At 43.7% G+C, this 19,663-nt stretch overlaps 1 protein-coding gene across 5 annotated transcripts in view; it reads right to left on the bottom strand.

Moving 5' to 3' along the window:
• The window catches only part of LOC122571376 (protein sister of odd and bowel-like), a 251,067-nt gene that overhangs the window by 77,145 nt on the left and 154,259 nt on the right, over positions 1–19,663 (bottom strand). For 2 of the 5 annotated variants that reach the window (XM_043735040.1, XM_043735039.1), the window contains one exon: positions 9,136–9,195. The exons of the other annotated variants lie outside the window; for them this stretch is intronic. The gene's annotated coding sequence lies outside the window, so the exon portion shown is untranslated. The remainder of the gene's footprint in view (positions 1–9,135; positions 9,196–19,663) is intronic. 5 annotated transcript variants of the gene reach the window in all.

Here is a 19,663-nt window from a genome sequence, read left to right as displayed (position 1 = left end):
TCGTCGCCTCCGCTTCGTCGATCCGTTCATGTCGCGTCGTCGTGTCCATCGTCTCCTTCGCGAACGTGTTAAAGTCTCGCGACAGATCGTTATTAAAGACGATTAAAAAATGTTCAACGTTACTACTGTCCACCATCGATATAATACGATTATTATATATGGACACGCGTCAACTGGAATCTTTTTTTCGTCCCGCCCACCGTACAACGATAGCGGGGAATACGTAACGAGAGAAAGATCGAGGCCACGAAAGGAAAAAGATCATCTCGTCCGGGTTTCTATGATAAAACAAAAAGAAGTGGAAAAACGTAGAGATGATTTGCGAAATCGGTTTAACGAAGCTTTGCACGCCGGTAATGAGTTAATAAATGGAGCCGCGAAACGAGCGCGTAAAACGAATACACAATAGCGAACGCTAACGCCGCTATGTAGGGTAACGATTGCTCGTTCGCTGAATTGTTCCCACAGTAATGCATTTTTCTTTGTCCGTGGTGGAGCGCCGCCGGTGCCGATCGATCGCGGGACGCCTGACGAAACTCGCCTCGTTTCGCCATTTCGTATTTACTCGCCTCTGGACAATCGGTACCTGGCGAAGAAACTGTGGCAATCCGTGCAAGCGATCCGCTTGTTCGGCGAAATAAACGTCCCCCTTTTTTGCCACCGCGAAACATCGCTGGATCTAGTCAATTACATTCAATAAAATCGAATCCTCCTCCGCGGGCAAATAACCGCAGTTGCTCAATTCGGCTAAATCGATTTAATCTCGATTAAGAGGGATAAAAGCAGCAAGAAATAAATACACAGAAATAAATCTAGAGAGCCGAAGGGAACGTTCTAATGCTCGTGTAGATGTATAAATAGGACGAGAAAGATGGATTTCAGCGGTCGGTTTCAAAGCGAAGTATCCGTTTCCAGAGGAAAAAATTCATATTTTCCTGCAACCTACGTGTATACGTAGAAATAAGCGAAATAAAATCTTTTCCCACAATCTACACCAACCATGAAAAACGTTTACACAGCATCGTATTTATTACGGCATCTGTATGTTACGTTAATCGAGTCTCGTGTCATTTAGCCGTAGAAATTCGTGTGACTACGAGAGATTTGATGCTGTGAAAACGAATAAACAGAGGCTGATTGGTAAAGCGTTTCTTCGTGAAATAAGGGTGTGCGCGAGAAACGATAGAAATAAAAACAACACCTCGAATCGTTTTCTACGACTATCATTTTCTGTTAACTTTTTTTCATATCTCCGGTCAGTTGGCGTTACGGTTTGCGTCGCGTCCTGAAATCCATATACGGATCAGTCATGAAAGGGTTAATTCGAAACGCAATCAATGAAACGATCAAACGGCTAGCGACAAGTTGCCTTTTGTAGTCTCGGCACCAATTATATTCCGGAGCAGATTTTTAGAGCGAGCCAATAAGTGAGATCCCTTTCAACCGCGAACGGCTACAATTATTAAATCAACCGTGTTATAGGGCAAAACGTGAGAGCGAGTGTGAAATGAAATAGAATGCGGTCTCAGTGTCAGGTACATATTTCATGTCTCGACCGGTGCTTTTAGTTCGTTTATTGCGTCCAGTTGGCAGGACTAGGTGGAAAGTATGTGAGACCTGACGATATTGCCCCTTGCCTTGTGAATCATAATGTTCGTTTTACCATAGCGTTATGTATGCACTGCGGACCGTAATTACTCGAGCGCTGTTTTCGATAATTTAAGCGCAAGATATACATATATATATACATATACATATATAATAATAGTAATAATAATAAGCAACGTACGATGGAATTAGAATTAGTTTTTGACAAATAGCCATTTCTCTGCTGCTTTATTATTTGCAATAAAGTACAAGATGTTGCGAAGTTGTTAAGTATAGGTGTACAGGGAAACGGTAGCGAAGTATAAATTGTAAGATGCAAGACGGAAGATATATGAAGAAGAAGGCTGGTAAAACGTAACGACATAACCGATTACGAGATAAAGCGTAGTAAGAAACTAAGAAAATACTCAGATTATTTGCATCCACTGTCTCTCGTCCACTTAAGTTATACACCTTCGTAGGAATTATCCACATCACTGTCGAAACGAGTTATATACCTATCTCGGCAATTTCTTCCGAGGTGTACTCGGTGTCCGTGATAATAGTAGCTGCTAGATGTAGATGTCGCTGCTGCTGGGGTACCGCTGTATTTTCTTCGTATTTAAGAACCGTGGAAGAAAAATCGAACTAAATCGGGCGCCGGGTTTCGAACCCGGGTTCCGAACGTTCGTAACCTAAGGCGCTAACCACCGCGCTGCCTTCGTCCGGTGTTAGTGTCGAGTGGCGGGGTATTTGTGCTGTCGAGTGCCGCCACACTTCGACAAAAAAGAAAAAAAAAAAAAAGAAAAATTCATCTGACAAAAATAGCTGACATTTATACCTATAATAGATTTCAAGGTACGATAATAAAGCTTTAATCGTACGAGTTCGCGCTGTGCTATTATCGAAAATTCCTCGCCGATACTAATTATAAGCATTAGCAAGTAAAATATGTTTTCCGATTCCAGTAGATTAAGACAGCGACTGGAAAGACACTACTCGGGATGTAAATATCACTGAGCATAGATTTCGCGCCGAGATTTATAACCGCCTACGCTTCGAATGGGAACGCATAAACTTGGATTATGGAATGATAAGAGGCATTTTTTATCGGCTCAAATGGTGAATTCCAAAACGGTACGAGTCTGTATATCCATTAATATCTTCGAAGAATCAAATCTTTCCGCCTTTCTTGATTTATTAATCCGCGCTGTATCGCCCATATTTTCAACGCTATTGGACCATCACCTTTCCCTTCTTTCGTGAATAAAATGGTACTTTTATTGGTCGGTCTACTCGTACATCGACGCTTAACAATATCGAGCGAGAAATTTGGACAAATTTTCTTTCGATATTGAAATTACATCGGACAAACGCGTTGCAAAACTATTGCGGTAATCGAATTACGTTCGACATAGCCCTAACTTGTTCCATGTTATCAATATTAGATCGACATCGAGTTACAACGACGAAGGGGACACATGGTTGCAAGTTTAGGTTGCTATATTCCTTTGCCAACTGAATTACCCTTTTACGTCGATCAAATAGTACACTTATGTGTATAATTAGTCGTAGAACGAGATTTTCCATGTATACGAATTTCTGATAATAAGCGTGTCATGGATAAAGTGCGATAAGTATTTATCGGTTATTGTGAAAAATTAATTTTTTTACGTACCTACGATTAGCGTATCGCGACTGAAATATTAGGTCATAATATCGCAGGGGAAATATCGGACATCAATTTCTACGAGCAACGCTATTAAAACTATGTGGTATACGATCGCAAACCGAGGTACATGCGTCAAATGGAAAATACGAGTCGTATAAGGTCGATACGATAAAGCGTTTAAAGGCTAAGTGGTCGGTCAGAAAATCATAGAACACGTCAAATCCATAAATACGGGATATGAACGGGCAGTCGTACGATGCACACGTCGTACACGCAACGCAGCAGTGGCTTGTCAGTGTTCAAACTTCATCCTCCCAATTGATTCTCTGCGTTAAACGAATCCGACAGCCGCTGTTGAAACGATCGTCGGTAAAAGCACCGCGTGCAAGCGAGACGGCTCCATACGTCCCGACACTCGCTGTTATCTCTTCTATCGACCCCATCGAATACACACCTGCGACGAAGAAAACGGAGCACCGACGTACGAAGCGTGCTCGTCCTTCCGAGCTCTCACCGATCGATCGGAGCTTCGTTATATATAAAACGAAAAAGAAATAAAGAAAGAAAGGAATAAAACTGGAGAATAACTTTGCTTTTGTCAATATCCGCAGGAATTACTCTTATACGCAATTGCTCTTAACTCCAGAATTAGTATCGTTGGGATCAGATCGAATTAGGCGGTATCGCTAAATCAAAGTATCGTAGTCACGCAAAACTTTTAATTGGTGTACCTTACGAAACTTGGCTGCCGTATCTTCTGCGCTTGCGAAAGAACGCCAAGGATCCAGGTAACCGAGCAACTAATCAGTTAGGATCAATCATAATAAATAAATAAATAAATAGCGCCGATATAGGAATTATCAGTCTGGTATTATATCTTCGCGTCTGGATTCAACGCTAGGAATCCGGAATATGATGGAAGGCAGGCGATATAAAAATGATATTTTCAGGAAACTCGCCTCTGATACCTGGTGTGTTACGAGAACAATCGGCACCAGAAATCCAGGCAATCGAAGACAGAACGATCGATCCGTTAGGATCACGAGGCAACCAGCCAGCCAGCCAAGCAGACAGGGTGGTAAAGAGCGTTAGAGAGTGAGTGGGAGGCGAAGAAAGGGAAAGAGAGCATCGACTTTATTGCAACCGAACGCGGCCTCGGTGTCAGGTACATACCAGTCAGGTATGCTTTTAGCCTATTTACCGTGGCCAACCGACAGAAACGAAACGAAACGAAACGAGCACGTACCACCGTCGACGATGGCGACGTTGTCGTCGCCGGCTGGCTCTCCCGTTGCTCGCCTGCTTGCGCAACCATCGCAACAGCCAACGTGAGCAACAGAGACGAAAGCTATCCGTACGCCTACATCGCCCGGAGCTGTCATGAGCTGGCTTAGAGGCTGGCGCGGCTGCAAAGAACCGTGGCTGGATATCGCGGTTGCCTCAACCGGCTCTCTCGACTCCATCGTCGTCGAGGGCTTGGCACACAGCCACCGAACTACCGGCTTCGTTCTTTAATAGTTAAGGATCTCTTTTTCTTTCCTCGCGTCTCTCTTGTTCGTGCTTCCGCGAGAAATTCGTGATTTGTATTTAATATGACGCGATACGCGAACCGAGCCGTTGCCTCTTTGTTGGCCGGAGTCGCGCGTTGGATCGTGCTCGGATAGTTGTACGGATTAATTCCGCGAATGCACGACCTCGCCGTGCGTAGATTATCTTTCAGGGAATTGCGAGGCCGCTTTAATGGCACGCTTGTACGTTATAGATCAGTTAAATGGAGATTAATGGTTTACACGAGTTTCGATGTTACGTCGATGGGAGAAGGGTGCGACGAGGTTGCGATGTTCGTTGGTGGTCCGCTTTTTGGTGGTGGATCGAGAAGAGAATTAAGGTGTCCTTTAGATTCAGGCTTTCGCGTTGCCGTGACGTTAAGTGAAAATTAAGTGGGTCACTTTCATCGGATACGAAAGAATTTCGTAGCTTCGGATTGTGGCATTTGTTGTACAATTTTTTCACGCTGGATCGAACAAGGAGTCTCAAGGTGTTTTTTTTTTTTTGCTTTTGATTTTTAAATTGGAACGATGTTAAGTGGGTCAAGTAGCGTTGTTGATTGTAAAGAGGAACTCTCTACTTTTAATTGCTGAATTTACAACAATGTGTCGTAACAGTGCTTCGAGCGAAGATACTTTAGCTTCCATTGGCATCGATATCTAATTTTTGAAATACCCTAACGTTTGATATCTCGTTCAACGTCATGAACCGCTCGAAAGCCATGCCAGCCAACTCCGTAAATAAAACGATATGTTATTTCGTCGACGTTCAAAAACAATTACCTTCTGTCATCATCGATGTTCTTCTCCTCTCGCTTCCCTCGTAAATTAATTTGCTCCTTCGAATATTCTTTCTCTTTCGCTTTCGTCACAAAGCAAGTGATTCGTCTAAATCAGCTTCTACTTTTCCTCTCGTCGATGCTACGCGAATCTGTTTAATCGGCAAATAATTAGGGACCGATAGAAGAATTAGTTAGCGATTTCGAAATAGAAGGAACGCGTCTCGCGGACGTTAAAGGGATCCGTTAATATTTGATATCGTTAGTCGGCGGCGTGCTCGCAATCGGAGATCTTACATTTTTGCAGCAACAAGCCCGCGCGACGGATATAAATGGGCTGCAAGCACGAGGAGATAAATTCGTGTCAGGCAAGAAATTTCGCGTGCCGGCGATTGAGAAACCCCGAACGGGAACGAGCAACGATCGGCAATATCTGTATCGTTGAAAACCGATTCGCCTAACCGCGATTTCATAAAGCCTCGCATTTTCCCTGCTCACGACTAATCCTCGCGATTAATGCTCGCGATTAATCCTCGCGATTAATCCTCCAGCTTCCCCTTTAATTCCTTTAATTCGCCATCAATCCAATTATACAGCGCCGATAGAATTTCAAAATCTTCCACATGACACGTACGACGCGAATATAAAACTCGTGTACGGTAAGCGTTCGAAATAAGAGGTGTCTCAAGACCTTTGAGCAGCAGCAGCAGCAGCAACGGCAGCGGCGTATGCACACCATTATAGCCTGATCGTGCACGTAACCGTTTCCACATGGGTTTCCGTACGTCCGTGTAACAATCGTTAAGTTACGTGTGTATAAGTGGATAGAGACCCGGTTGCAAAGGATAGGCTGCTGTCTCTCCGTGGCCGCTGACCGTTCCGCGAAACTAGCGCGGCGATTTAATCATTATCGGCAATCTAGCCGAGCCGGCAAAAAGAAAAATCTGGGTCAGACGCGAGCGCACGAGCACCGGCCACCGGGAACTCTCTTTCGATATTCGCGTGCCACGAAAGAAAGTCGTCGTGGACACTGGAAATACGGCCGGATCGAAAGGAAAATTTCATCTCGGCGCCGTTTCACCGAATATTTATAGAAGTTGCGAATCCCGCGACAACGCGGTACACTCGAACGACTTGTTACAACGCACGCGAAAAGATATGCAACGATCCGAGTCAACGCTTCGATCAAGCCAATTCCCAACGAAATACACCGTCGCTAACTTTTTCCCCCGCTCTCTGTTGCAATTGGTCTCGTTTGTCGAATCGAATCGGCGAAGACGAATGCAAAGATATTTCAATCGTTTTTCCCATCTAAACGGCCGGACGTTTATTGCCTCTTAAACGCAGAAGAACGGCAGAGGTGGCATAATTAAAATCCGCGGCAGCACGAGCAAAAAGCTTCGAGATTCTAATATGGCGAGCGTGCAGCAAAATCGGCTGGCCGCTCGTAAACCGTGTTTACTGAATCGCAGAAATACACACCGGTGAGCCGATTTTACGAGCGTTTTAATAATCATTTACCTCCGGCAGAGCGATGGTAATTAGTAGCGACGGGCTCGAGCACATCGCACGCTGTTTCCAACAATCGCCCACTAAGGTTTCAGCCTTTCGTAAGTATCTCGAGAAAAACAACCAGTCGACGTATCTTTAATCAGGTTCGAACCCAAGTACTTTACGACTGCTTCGCGCGTAATCGTTGCCAACAATCGCGTAACGAAATCTCTGGTAGCGCAGCTGATTCGGATTTACGAGTACGTATCGAGCTCGGTGCCATCGCTAGTAACTAGCATGAATCCTTTCGATGAGTAAGCCGTGGCTTTTTTCCACAACCTATCGGCGGATTTTTCGCCGTGATTCCGCGTAAACGATTACCGTTTTAAATGCATTTCCTACACCAACGTTAACATACATCCTTCTGCTCTCTGCCGTTCGATTTATCGCGACGTACTTGATAAATATTTATTAACGTTTAAGCGGATCGAACTTCGCTGCAGGGAATTAGACGGAAAAGACAAAAACAGGTAATGAGTTAACGCGAGGAGGCGTTCCTAGTTTCTGCCGTTTGCACGCGCATGGTATAGGTCGTGACAAGTTGCGTGCCATCGTGAGCAAACTGCTGTGTAAATTCACCATTTTGTCTGACGAACGATTTTTTCCAGGCAACTCGATCCTGCATATTTCATAATCGATATATTCAGACAAATGAGTAACTACTTTTAACGAGTGCTATATATATATATGCGTGTGTGTACGTGTGTACGTACCGCCGCATCGCGTCTCGTTCGGGCGTTGAAGTCTCCGAGACAATGGCGCTTATGAGGAGATTTCAATGAAACTGTCGGGTCTGTAAATACTTCCGGCTATGCTTTATACGATGAAATCAATTCGACAGTTAGTTGTTCGATACTTGTTTCTTGTCGTCTTGATTATTTAGACATTTTTGCGTGTATCTAATAAAAATCGATTATTACGATACCATATTTACAAGCGTAATTTTGATCGCTCGGTCGAAACAATTTCGACCAATATCGTTGGTAATGTTCGATATTTTTCTAAGTTTAGGTCCTTCGTGATTAGCCGACGATTATTAAAAACCAAGGCAAATATTGCGACGTTTAATCGTTGCCCTTCTACCTTACGAAAACTCGCGAAGGAATTCAAGTAGATAGAAAAACTTAGAAGATGCGAAACCTATGTCGATAGAGAAAATCGTAGAAAATATATTCAGCTATTTTTGCAATTTGGATCACGACTCGCGTATTATGCCTTGCATTTGTCACGCTCTTTCAGTTAACAGTCGACACGCATTTAGGTATGTACGTAGGTTTCCCGACTAGCCTACAACGGCGCAAGGTTGTCGAAACTTCGCTATGTATCTTTAATTGACTCGCGTGGGTTTAATCAAATAACGCCACAGGGTAAAACATCAGCCCACGCTTTCTTCTCTCATTACGTGGATCCACGTTTATACCTACTACGCGTGCGTGAACACGAGTGTTGCGTGCAATTGATTACCTCCACATTTTATTACATTTTTCTTTTTTTTTTTCTTATAACGGCCTATTTAACGATTATGTTCGCCGCGGCGAGATACGTGATGAAATTCAAGGCACGTTTCCGTGGAAGTCTGACGGCTGAGAATTCCTACAGTCTGGACCAGGTATGGGTATTCGTTTTAAACTTGAGTTTATAATGTTCCAGCTAAAATTAGCTTTCCTGCAAACTGCAGTAGTCGGATGTTCGTTTTCCAAATATTTACCGTAGAATTTTCTACGTAGAATTGCGCGTCGAATTTATGACGAGAACGCGACGTCTTTGAAGAAGAAAATTTGCAACAACTTGCGGAAATTGAATTCCAAGTGGTAGATGATGATACGACGAGAGAAATATTTCACGAGTAAAGCGAGATATATATTGTCAAGATTTATTGTGTCGCAAAATTCGCCGCGAAAGTCAATAAGGAAGTGATTTGGCCAACGATACGAGACTATTTTACCAAATAGCAGTACAAACAAGCTATTTCAGACGTCTTAAAGAGCAAGACAAATACCTTGAAGCACCATGAATCGCAGATTCTTCAATTCATCTTGGTAACCGTGCTCGGTATCTCCTAAAATCAGAACGAACATCATTTTTACGTTTTGAAATGATAACGCGATTTAAATCATGTGAAACTAAAACTATATTCAAGTTACTGCCGTATATGAAACTTTATTTTTTCGAATAATCCTAATAATCGAACATAACTTTAACTCTTACCGCTCGTGATACGAACGCGTATGATGATCGTTTACAAGTTTTCCCTAGACCCAGTTTCTTTTGGAATCTGTTTCCTTTCGTTCGTAAATAGACCGCGGAGAACTTGAGTATGCAAAAATCTACAGAATAAACATACAATCCAGAAATATAAAAATATATTCACATCAGAGCGCTGTTTATCATATTCAACGAGCAAAACAATCGTTTTAATTGCGTTCATAGATACGTGAATTTGTACGATTAGTATGATCATGCATGGACCATTCTTGGGTGTAAAAGAGTCCAGAAACGAATAGTATGATTTTCCTAACTCTACGAAGCAGAACACGTGCATGTGAGAATCGTTGATTCCTTCTGTCGAAGCAAATGCGAATATTGATTATTATTATTATTATTATTAATTATGGCAAATGTCATTCGTCGATTACGAATTGTCAGTTTTATTTCTTCCAAGAGGGGACAAGCGATAACTCGTCGGTAAAGTGGTAAAAAATTAATTTTCGATCGACAGATTTGTCTCCTAAGTGCACAACATCGAACGATCTTATCCGTGCCGTACATCGAGATAACGTTGTTAAAGAGGCAATGAAACGTGTCTGGTACCACTTAACGATGATCAACGAAGCCGGCCGTGTTGTATCGAGCTCGCGGCTATGAATTAGTGCGTCGAACGAAAGCTGTTGTTGCGTAATTAACGGGGGTGGTGAATGAATTATGCCGTGTCTCGTACGCGGCAGAAGGCGGTCAACCAATAAATTGATTACGTCAGGCTCGATAATCAAATTTGACAATCGTGACGGCAGGTTGATCGCCAGATTGCCTAACGTCGGCGTTGCTTTTAATTTCACGGGCTATTAGTTCCAGGCAAACATTATATATTAGCACGTATTGAGAAATATCACGTGTTTTTTAGGGAACGTGGAAGGAACAATGAGAAGCATATTCGCACGGACAGATGATAAATATAGGATGAGAAATACGGCAGACTGAAAATCATAGCGGTGTAAATCACGTTCTATGAATTTCAACTTAGTCGCGTGTTTTAACGTTTAAACGTAATCATCCATTTAATGCGATTTAGTTGATGATCGGTATTCCAAATGGAATTAACATAACTTAGTGTTATGTATCGCGGGTCAACGTGCTAACGAGCCAACGCGTTAAAACGTCTTCACGTGGTCACGGAATCGGGCCGTTTAGGTCTCTGATGAAACGATAGTTTTTCTCTTTGCGACTTTTTACCGATGACCCAAGACGTTGGAGAACGATCTCTGTTCGGTTACATGCGATCCAAAGCAAGCTGTATATCGATTTTCATACACGTATACGTATAATTGTTGTAGTTTTACCATACATCAATTTCTACCACAGATATTCCATCGATATCGATGTTTATCACGTTCTACGATATACAAGAAACGCCAAATCCAATTCTTTAACCTTCGTTTGTCAAATGCAAGGAACGTCGGGCGTCATCTCGACTAACGAAACTTGCACGGGAGACCGTAACTCGAAGCGACCATAGGAATCGTTCGGCTCGGTCATTCGCAAGAACGATCAGAAAGTCGGCGTTATATAATTAGGCTGAACAGTCGGGTCGTAATTGGTTGTAAAGTTGGCTGTGAACGAGGCAGGCAAAAAAATCACGTTCCACGTTTCGTCCTTGCATCTCGTTACTCTGGAACTAGATCACCGATTGTTGGACGGAACGAAATCGACCAAAGAAAAACCGAGAATTCGAAGCGTCCGCGAGATAGACAGATACTGGCGATTAGCTCCAAAATAGGAGGTGGTAGCGAGCGAGAAAGTCGCATTCGCGGACTGTTCCGAGACTTCTTCTTCGATTTACGATTTCAACGTACCGCTCCCGGGATTCCTCGAAGCGAGACTTTCCCTTGCGCGCATCGAAAACCCGCCACTATGCAGTTAATGACCGACCGCAAAAAGCACCGGCTCGTAAGAGGGAAGTGGTCGATTTCTTGCGCTTGAACGCGCCAATGCAACGGAGGAATAGTGGCCGGTGTAACGATCAAGATACTATTAATACAAAATACAAAATACGAAATATCGTTCGAAAATAGGAAACTGAATAAATGGGTGAAACTTTGTCCAAAGCTACCTGTCTTGCCGAACGATTAGTTTCCTCGTCGACCGTCCACGTGGTTTTTAATCGCATTGTCACGAATCTACGAAGTCGATACGTTACATTCGTTACCGATTCTCTATCCGACGAAAACCGTGCGCGGATCTAAATTACGCTTCACCTTCGAGACCGTACTCCAGCAAGCGTCACATATAAATTATCGATGTTCCACTCGAGCGGAGAAATTCTGAGCGCGTTCGCGCGTCTCTGAATAATTTCCACGCGCCTAGGTAGAAATACCTGAATTTCTGTCTCGGGGGCAAGGAACGCTCTCGGGATCACGAACTCGAGTCCCACCGCACGATCCCCGATTCTCTGATTAACTCGCCTTCGAATTCTTTTCCATCCGCGGACGCCGTTCTTCTACCCGCCTTCTCCTCGTGTCGGCTGTCTCCGTTATGATAACTGAATCAGTCGTTGCTATCTTAATCGATTACGCGCGCCCACCTTTGCGCGATAGATCGTCGATTAGACCGTCGGAGAGCTCCATCGACGAGCGTAAAACGGTGTGGCGATTGTTCGTTAAATAGCGGCTCGACGTGTCTCGATTTCGCTCGGCTGGACAGGCGTTAACACTTTTTGCCATCGCTGTCGAAACAGCGGGTCGTAGGGCAACGTATAAATAAAACGTGGCCCCGAGAGTCTCGTGTTTCTGCGGGTAGACGCTGGCCAGAGGCGATCGAGTCGACCTCTGCATCGTGAATTCCTGCGTTCTCGCGCCAACTGACGAATATTTCCTGCACGTACACAATGCCACGGAATATTACCGAGCTCGGCAGGAAATTTAAAGCAACATGAATCGTAATTTTTATATCTGTGAGATTATCTTCGCCGCTCTGTCGACGATTCTATACGGCGGCCATTTTACTCGCGACGATCCGCCGGAAGAAACCGAGCGAATCGCGAATGCGCGTATATTGAGTCGGAAACTAAGTGATTGCGGATTTTGTCATTAACACCTGATGACAAAATCCGCAATCGCTTAGTTGCCGACCCAATAGTAGTCGTTCGAGCGCGCCATGTTTTCCAAAAATACGAGCGTTCGCCTTTTTGAAACAACGTTCGTACTTGAAATAGTGGAAGATTTTGGTAAAAGCGGTATCTCGATGAAAAATTTGTCGCAACTGGACTGTAGATCGCGCATGCATTGTAACATGCGTGCAAATCGTACGCAAGATTATACTTGCGACGAACACGAGTAAGGAAACGTTTGGTATATTCGTTTCAATTAAACAAGCTTCGTGGATATATCACGCGTTCTCTTGATTCGTATTTCAGGCGTATTTTCTACACCTTCGATCATACGAAATCACGTTATGTACTCGGTTTTGCGAACATCGCTTTCTTTAAACGAACACGTTCTCTCTCTTCAAGAGGTTACAGTTTATAGGAGACCTTTGCACAGCCTGGTTCGGCAAAGTTTTACGTTTCCCGGGTATACGATAAATCTGCATTCCCTCTGTCAACGTATTTTACATAATTATATAGAGACGCAGGTGCAAACGGGCAGAAAGTATTTAAACGCCAGAATCCATAAGCTGTAACGAACAAGTGAATTATATCGCAGTCTAAGAGATGCTGTTACGATCACGATGAAAAGCAACCTGCTAGCTTTATCCATTCCATTAGTAAAATTTCCAGAAAATCGTGTCCGCCATCATCGTTGGAACGCTCGTTGCGAGTATCGACTGCATGAAGGTCGCTGAATCATTCGGCCAATAAATTATCATTGCGGACTCGGTCGTTTACTTCGACTAAATGCATTTTCAATATATAATCGCACGTTCGCCACGTTCAACTATACATCGACCTTTTGTCGCTTGAAATTGATGCAGAAATGAGAGGAAAGCGGTGACGTACGTGTTTTACACTTTGCAAATCCTTGAAATATAAATAGAGCGCGGATATTTACGTAAATCCATGCTTTGTCGAATGGAATTTGGAGGATCGAACCTAGGCAGAATCTTATCTTACTAATTGATCCGATCATCCAACATTTTTGCAACTTTGAATTCGCAGTATTATATAAACGTAGTAAATTTGCTCGGAAACCATTGATTATAAATTTGATTAAAAATCTGAAGAGAATCGCGTCGGGAATTGTACTTGGTTGGCAACTCCGTGGGTGCGTTCGCTGGAAACCAAGTTATTTAAGTGGAAACGACGTGAATTGAACGAGTAACCCGAGCGATCTGAACGAAAGTTTAGAGGGAGAGACGTGGGTGTTGTTTAGATTGCTCGCTATTTAGGCGAAAAAGGTAGCTGTATACGCGATGAATTGCGCGCAATATGGCAGAGATACGAGAGCATGATGAACGCGCGTTGCCACATCCTGGATTTATTGGCTTGGCTGTCACGATGAAATAGCAGTAACGGCGAAAACCAATGGGTTCGTATAAATATTAATGCTTGAAAACAGTGTTTAATCATTGCTACGAGATGAGGAAACGTGTTAATAAATGACCGGGGGGCAAATAAAAGCTGAAGCTTTTGAGCCACTCCGCCGAGGTCTTCTTCTCAGCTTGGATTATGTTTTTTCAACGCTGCCCGATAACGAATGACTGCGAATTAACAGTTGAGATGTTTCTCTTTGCCTGGAAATGCTAGTTTTCCGTCGATTATGCAAGGGATGTTTTCCTCGTTAATTCCATCCAGCAGATGAAATAATTCTAACGTAGGTTTCCTCGCGTGTAGCTAACGTACGTTTGTATTTTAATCTTCCGGTAACACTGTCGGATCGTTGATAGTTTCTGAGAGATTGGATCGAGTTACTTCATCTCAGAGCGTTGATTCACGTTTTATATTCCGCGTGTTACACGAGCCACGCCATGTACATCGAAATTAAATACGTTAAAATTGAGAAACTATGTTCCTCGAATCTAATTCGAACTACCGTTGTCGCGTCCGATGCGACGCGACGACGCCGACTGACGGTTTCTTTTCTTTTTTTAAAGGAATTCAAAGCGCGACAGATACAGAGAGAGTAACAGTTTCGATATGTCCAGAAAAGAATAACAATTACGAGCATGCTGTATCGAATAAAAAGGTACAGGTATTCAGTCCATATATATCGTTAGAAATTGGCTAAAGTATCCGGATAATCAAGCGTGTTGGCGCTGTTGCCTGTGTACGTCTAAGCGCGAGCAACGACGAACACTTGGTTTCGTGAATAGGAGAACAGAATTGCGAAACGGCGACCGGAGGTTTCGCGTCGATGGAATTGCAGGCGAGTTCAGTCGTAATTTTCGAACGGTGAAACTGATTAAGCCGTTACTCGCGTGTTTTCGCGCGCGATGTGGCAACCAGCACCGCGACGACGACGTCATTAAGGCGCATCCACGGCCGTGTGCCATATCTCGGCCGCGTTCATTGAATGCGAGATTTTGCAGCGCTGGAAGATCCATCATCCATCACTGCGGGGGATAGAAATTATCCTTGGCGAGTCGACTCGCCGGTGTGGCAATTTTGCTCGTATTCCGACGACTGGAATTTCCATTCGGATCGAGTGGTTTAAGGAGAGGGTGGATATTTATGGCGATTAACACGAACCATCCTTAAGGAGCAAAGCTTTCTTTCGCCTAACGAAACGCCATTGATACTGCCAAGAAAAAAGCGTTCCGTCTGTATATTTTATCCGCAAGGTATTTCCTTTGATTTATCGATGCAAATGGTTAATTGTTTTTGCGACGAAACGTAATTTATAAGAGGATCGTACGATGCATTAGAAAAGGAAGATTTCTAAAAGTGGATTTTTTGGCATCATTACACATTTCCGGTGTTGGTAGATCAGCATTTAATCACACCGCCTGTTGTAGATATTTTTCAATAGCATGTTTCCGTTCTTTAATGACTATAATTGATTTACCGACACGGTATTTCTGTACCAGCGTAGCATTACGCGTAGACGTTCTTCCACTCGGATTCCTTAATTATCTTACACTTGGTTTTTACAAATTAGACACGGGTCATACGAATAATTACGACGTTAGATTCGTGTACTAAATCGTTCGAACACGTCGCATTCTAATACACTGTTTCGCGATAAATTACTTATTTCACGATCGAATAAAATGGGAATTTGGAAAAAAACAGTTGATAAATTGAAATCCTTACTTTTTACCGTAGCAATTAAAATCCAATTTACGACTGAGCTGCGTCAAACACTCTGTAACATGTTGTACATAATACAGCAGATACGAACGAGTAAAACCAACATATTTTCTATACCGAGGGACTTCCATCGGTGTCCTTATTTCGTCCTATCGTTACTTGCGTTGCCTTTTCCAAACATATTTCTCAATTTTCCACGATGTCGTTTCCAGAGTATTTTGATAACCAGTTCGTCTTGTTGCAACTAAAGACTCCAGCCCTAACAATTCGATGATCCAAGCCAGAGTTTTCCAACGTTTACGCCTTCGATCCTCTCTCACGGAAAATTCCCAAATATTTTAGCTCAAAAGTTTCCCATATTCGAAGCCCGTTTCAACGTTATATTCGAAGCTCGTACCGTACACTTTCAAACAAACACGCACAGATAGACGTCTGAACATTTCCTAATTACACGATACAATTGACATTTCCATAAGTTGAATTCGACCAACTCTCGTTTTCTCGTATTCCAGCGAATCGAAACGAATCCAGTTGGAAGTAGATAGTCGAGCGAATGCATCGAGTTTAAAGTAAATAGAAGCAAGAAGAGGAATGGGGTAAGAGCCGAAAAATTGTGCGATTGCTCACTCGGAGCGACAATACGATTACGGTAATCAGACCTCGTTCCATTGAATCTGTCTGCGATTCTCGACAGACCCAACCTCCGTGTAGAAGAAAATAACACGGCTAATACACGCAGCCACCAGGCGATTACAACGGCCATTACCGCACGACAATCGGTGGGGAGTGATTTCTCGGTGACGCAAAGGATCGCTATTGTTGTAACAGCGTCGTAAACCAGGCAGCTGGCTAGTCTCTCGGTAGTCTCGGTAGCACTTTGACATTTCAGTTTCTCAGATTTATTTCCAGCATTCGAGCGTGATGCACCGGATGCACGCTAGGAAACCAACGACTTGGCTGGTCGTTACAACCCACCGAGCCGCCGTGTCGTTCTTCGTTTCTGCGAATAATTCCTCGGCTATGATCGCCGATAACGCGATGATCGATCACCGTAGTTCTCTCGCTTACATTAAGAAGATCATTGCGTATTCAATTACACTGCGAGTATCAGCGTAAATTTTCAAATTCGGAGGTTGGCGTAAATTTGCTCGTCGCGCGGTACGCGACGTTCGGCACGAGGATTCGGGGGAAAAAAACAAAGGAAAATTCTCAACGTTCTCGTGCGTTTCACAGCGCGGCGTTTGAACGAGAATTTGGGACAATTCTGATCGAATAGTGTATTTAACGTTCAGGTTTTCTAAAACTCGATATCACCGGCTATCTTCTTCTCCAAAAATCTTCCTTTCGCAAGTATCACGGGAGAGTCATTTACCTTTGCTTCGTCAGTTATTGGGCCGTCGTTTGGCAAAGAACAGAGTTTTCGTGTAACTTGTAAAATATTAGCGTGGAATGAGAAACTCAGCTCTTCGACGAGATCGCGACCACGAACAGATTTCACTAAAAAAGAAGAAAAATGCACTGGAATATCTTCTAATAACATCTTCTTGGAACAGAGCGATCGAAATTACAAGACGGTCCGAACGATTCTTTTCGAATCGCTCTTCGAAGGGAATGAAGAAATTTCTAAATTGAAAACTACGATTGTACGTATCTTCGCTCAAATTGCTCGCACCTAAGGTGCGACGAAAGCTATTTGTCAGAGAAAATTGACGACCAGGAAGGATTAACAAACGAGTGAGCTAATTTTCTTCTACAAACGATCTTTATTAAACCTCTTTCGATTTTCCCGTTAATCATCGTTCACGTTTGCGTCACTCGCTTACTTGGACCGACCGATATCATCGAACGATAAGAGGCACGTCGATTATTTCGATGCTTGTGCATCGCGCGCGATCCAAAATCGAAAGTGGATTGACAAAGATCGTTTGAACGTTCGCGAGGGAAAATTAGAATACAGACGAGCGCAGGATAATGTATCGTCGGCGAGCAGAGGGACTAATGGGGGCTCTGCACAGACCACGACTCCGTGATTCGAGAAAAACGGACCGTAATCGGTGTCGGTGAAACGAGGGGAAATGACAAAAGAGATTTCGTTCGGAGAAAGTCTGCTACGTTGGCTTCTACGTGATGAGAGATTTTCATTGTCGCCTGTGCCAAGTAGATTGAAAATTACGTAGAAAGGTATTGTACAAGTATAATATTTCATGTTTTCTAGATTTAATAATATACACGCGGCGCAACTAGTTGCGAGTATCGGTTCGAGAGCCGCTAAGGACGAACAAGTACGCGGACGATACCAAAAAAGTGGAGAAAAAGAGCGGAGTGGAACGCGAAGAAATAAAAGGCAAGGTAGTAAAGTTACATTAGTTGAGCTAATGAGAAGCAGCGGTCTATAACCTTTGGTTATTAGCTTTCAAACTAGAAATTCGTCAAAGGAAAAAAATTGATAGAATTAGTAACATCGGGTCTACGTATCCGTGCGTGCGGTCTTAAAACGGAAGCACGTTTAACAGAACGGCCAGGTACATTACGATCTCACAGGCTAATAATATACGGATTAGCGATCTGAGAATCGATAATTTTCAATAAATAACGTGTATCGCCTACATTCCTCGCAAGCTTAAAAGATTATAAGTCGATATCGAGCGAGCCACGAGAGAGCTGAGATTAAAATCCCCATGAAACCGACCAACGTCTCGAGCTTGAAATCTAGAATTTATCTCGCGAGACATTTCGTGAAATTTATCTCGCGTATCCCCGTGAAATGCGCTCTTTCTCTTCGACGAATCAAGCAGCGTGTCCTATTCTCGCGCGTAACGCCGCGTCCCCATATGCGGCCCATGTGCAAAACAAATTCATCAATTTCATACTAAAGCGCGTCACCCTGTATATAGACAGGTCGCGTTCGCTATGCAACAACGATCGCAGCAGCGATGCTAGAGCCGGCATAGCCGAGGGCAGGTTTGCAACCGACCCAGAGAAATTTCTGTTCTTTCCACGACCGGCATTGGCGTCGCGATCCTGGCTCCGGAGGGTGAAACAGCCATTGGTCTCCGAGAAACGCGAATAATTTAATTAATTTAATCAATTGATTTAAAAAAAAGTTGATTTTTCGAACGACGGAAAGCGGAGATCGACGAGACGGCGGCGTTAAACGATCGGTTGAGAAGGAACGACGCGCGATTACGTAGAGAAGATCGCTTTGGCGCATGTTTGGCGAAGAAAAAGCGGAAAATTCGTGGGACAGCGAGATAGCCGATAAATTGCCAAGTTTACGAGAGAAATAGTTTCTCGACGCTTGGATTATCACGTTTTTTAATATTCGTTAATCGCTGTCGATACTCGACGGCTACGTAATCTCCGCGGTGACGGTCCGTTTAAATTTCCTTTGCAAGCGTCCTAAATCGCAGAGTGTCCTGAATATTTGTTAGAATTGCGAAATAATGGTGGAAAATACACGTCGTCCTTCGCGGCAGAGGAAAAGCAGACGAAACGGGAGAAACGTCTGGATCGAGCGAGTGCAAGTTGTTAATGCGACGCGATCGTTCGTCGCGTAAAAACTTTCCACGCGGCTTCTGCACATTGAGGTGCAATGGTACAACAGTCTATGCGCGAGCCTGCGGCGCTGCAGCGGCCAAGTACCGGACTGGACTGGACCAGTCTCGACTGTTATAGCAATGGAAGACGAACAGGCGACTGGATACACTGACCCAGTGTTTCGAGCAACGCGAGGAGAAGTCGAGTGCATGCACGAACACGATGCTTCCACGCACTCCACCGCATCTGTAGATCTAAGTTTATTTATTCCCAACGACCGACACGACTACCGCTACGTTCAAGATCGACGACGAAGCGACAGAGTTAAACCGCGGCCACGGATCATCGTCGGGACCAGACCCGATAACGAAAGAAAGAACACGATACGAACAAAGCGTGCCCTTTGACGTTTGGCTTCGCGTTAGTTGTTTTAAATGACGTTAAAGAATTTTTAAAGCGGGGAAACACGTTGATCCGGGGTCGAGATTCCACTGGTCGGCCGGTGGAACTCGTACACAAAGGACCATCG

This window comes from Bombus pyrosoma, linkage group LG10, assembly GCF_014825855.1.
Source record: "Bombus pyrosoma isolate SC7728 linkage group LG10, ASM1482585v1, whole genome shotgun sequence".
NCBI classification, from domain to species: domain Eukaryota; kingdom Metazoa; phylum Arthropoda; class Insecta; order Hymenoptera; family Apidae; genus Bombus; species Bombus pyrosoma.
This window is presented reverse-complemented; position numbering and strand designations above follow the sequence as displayed.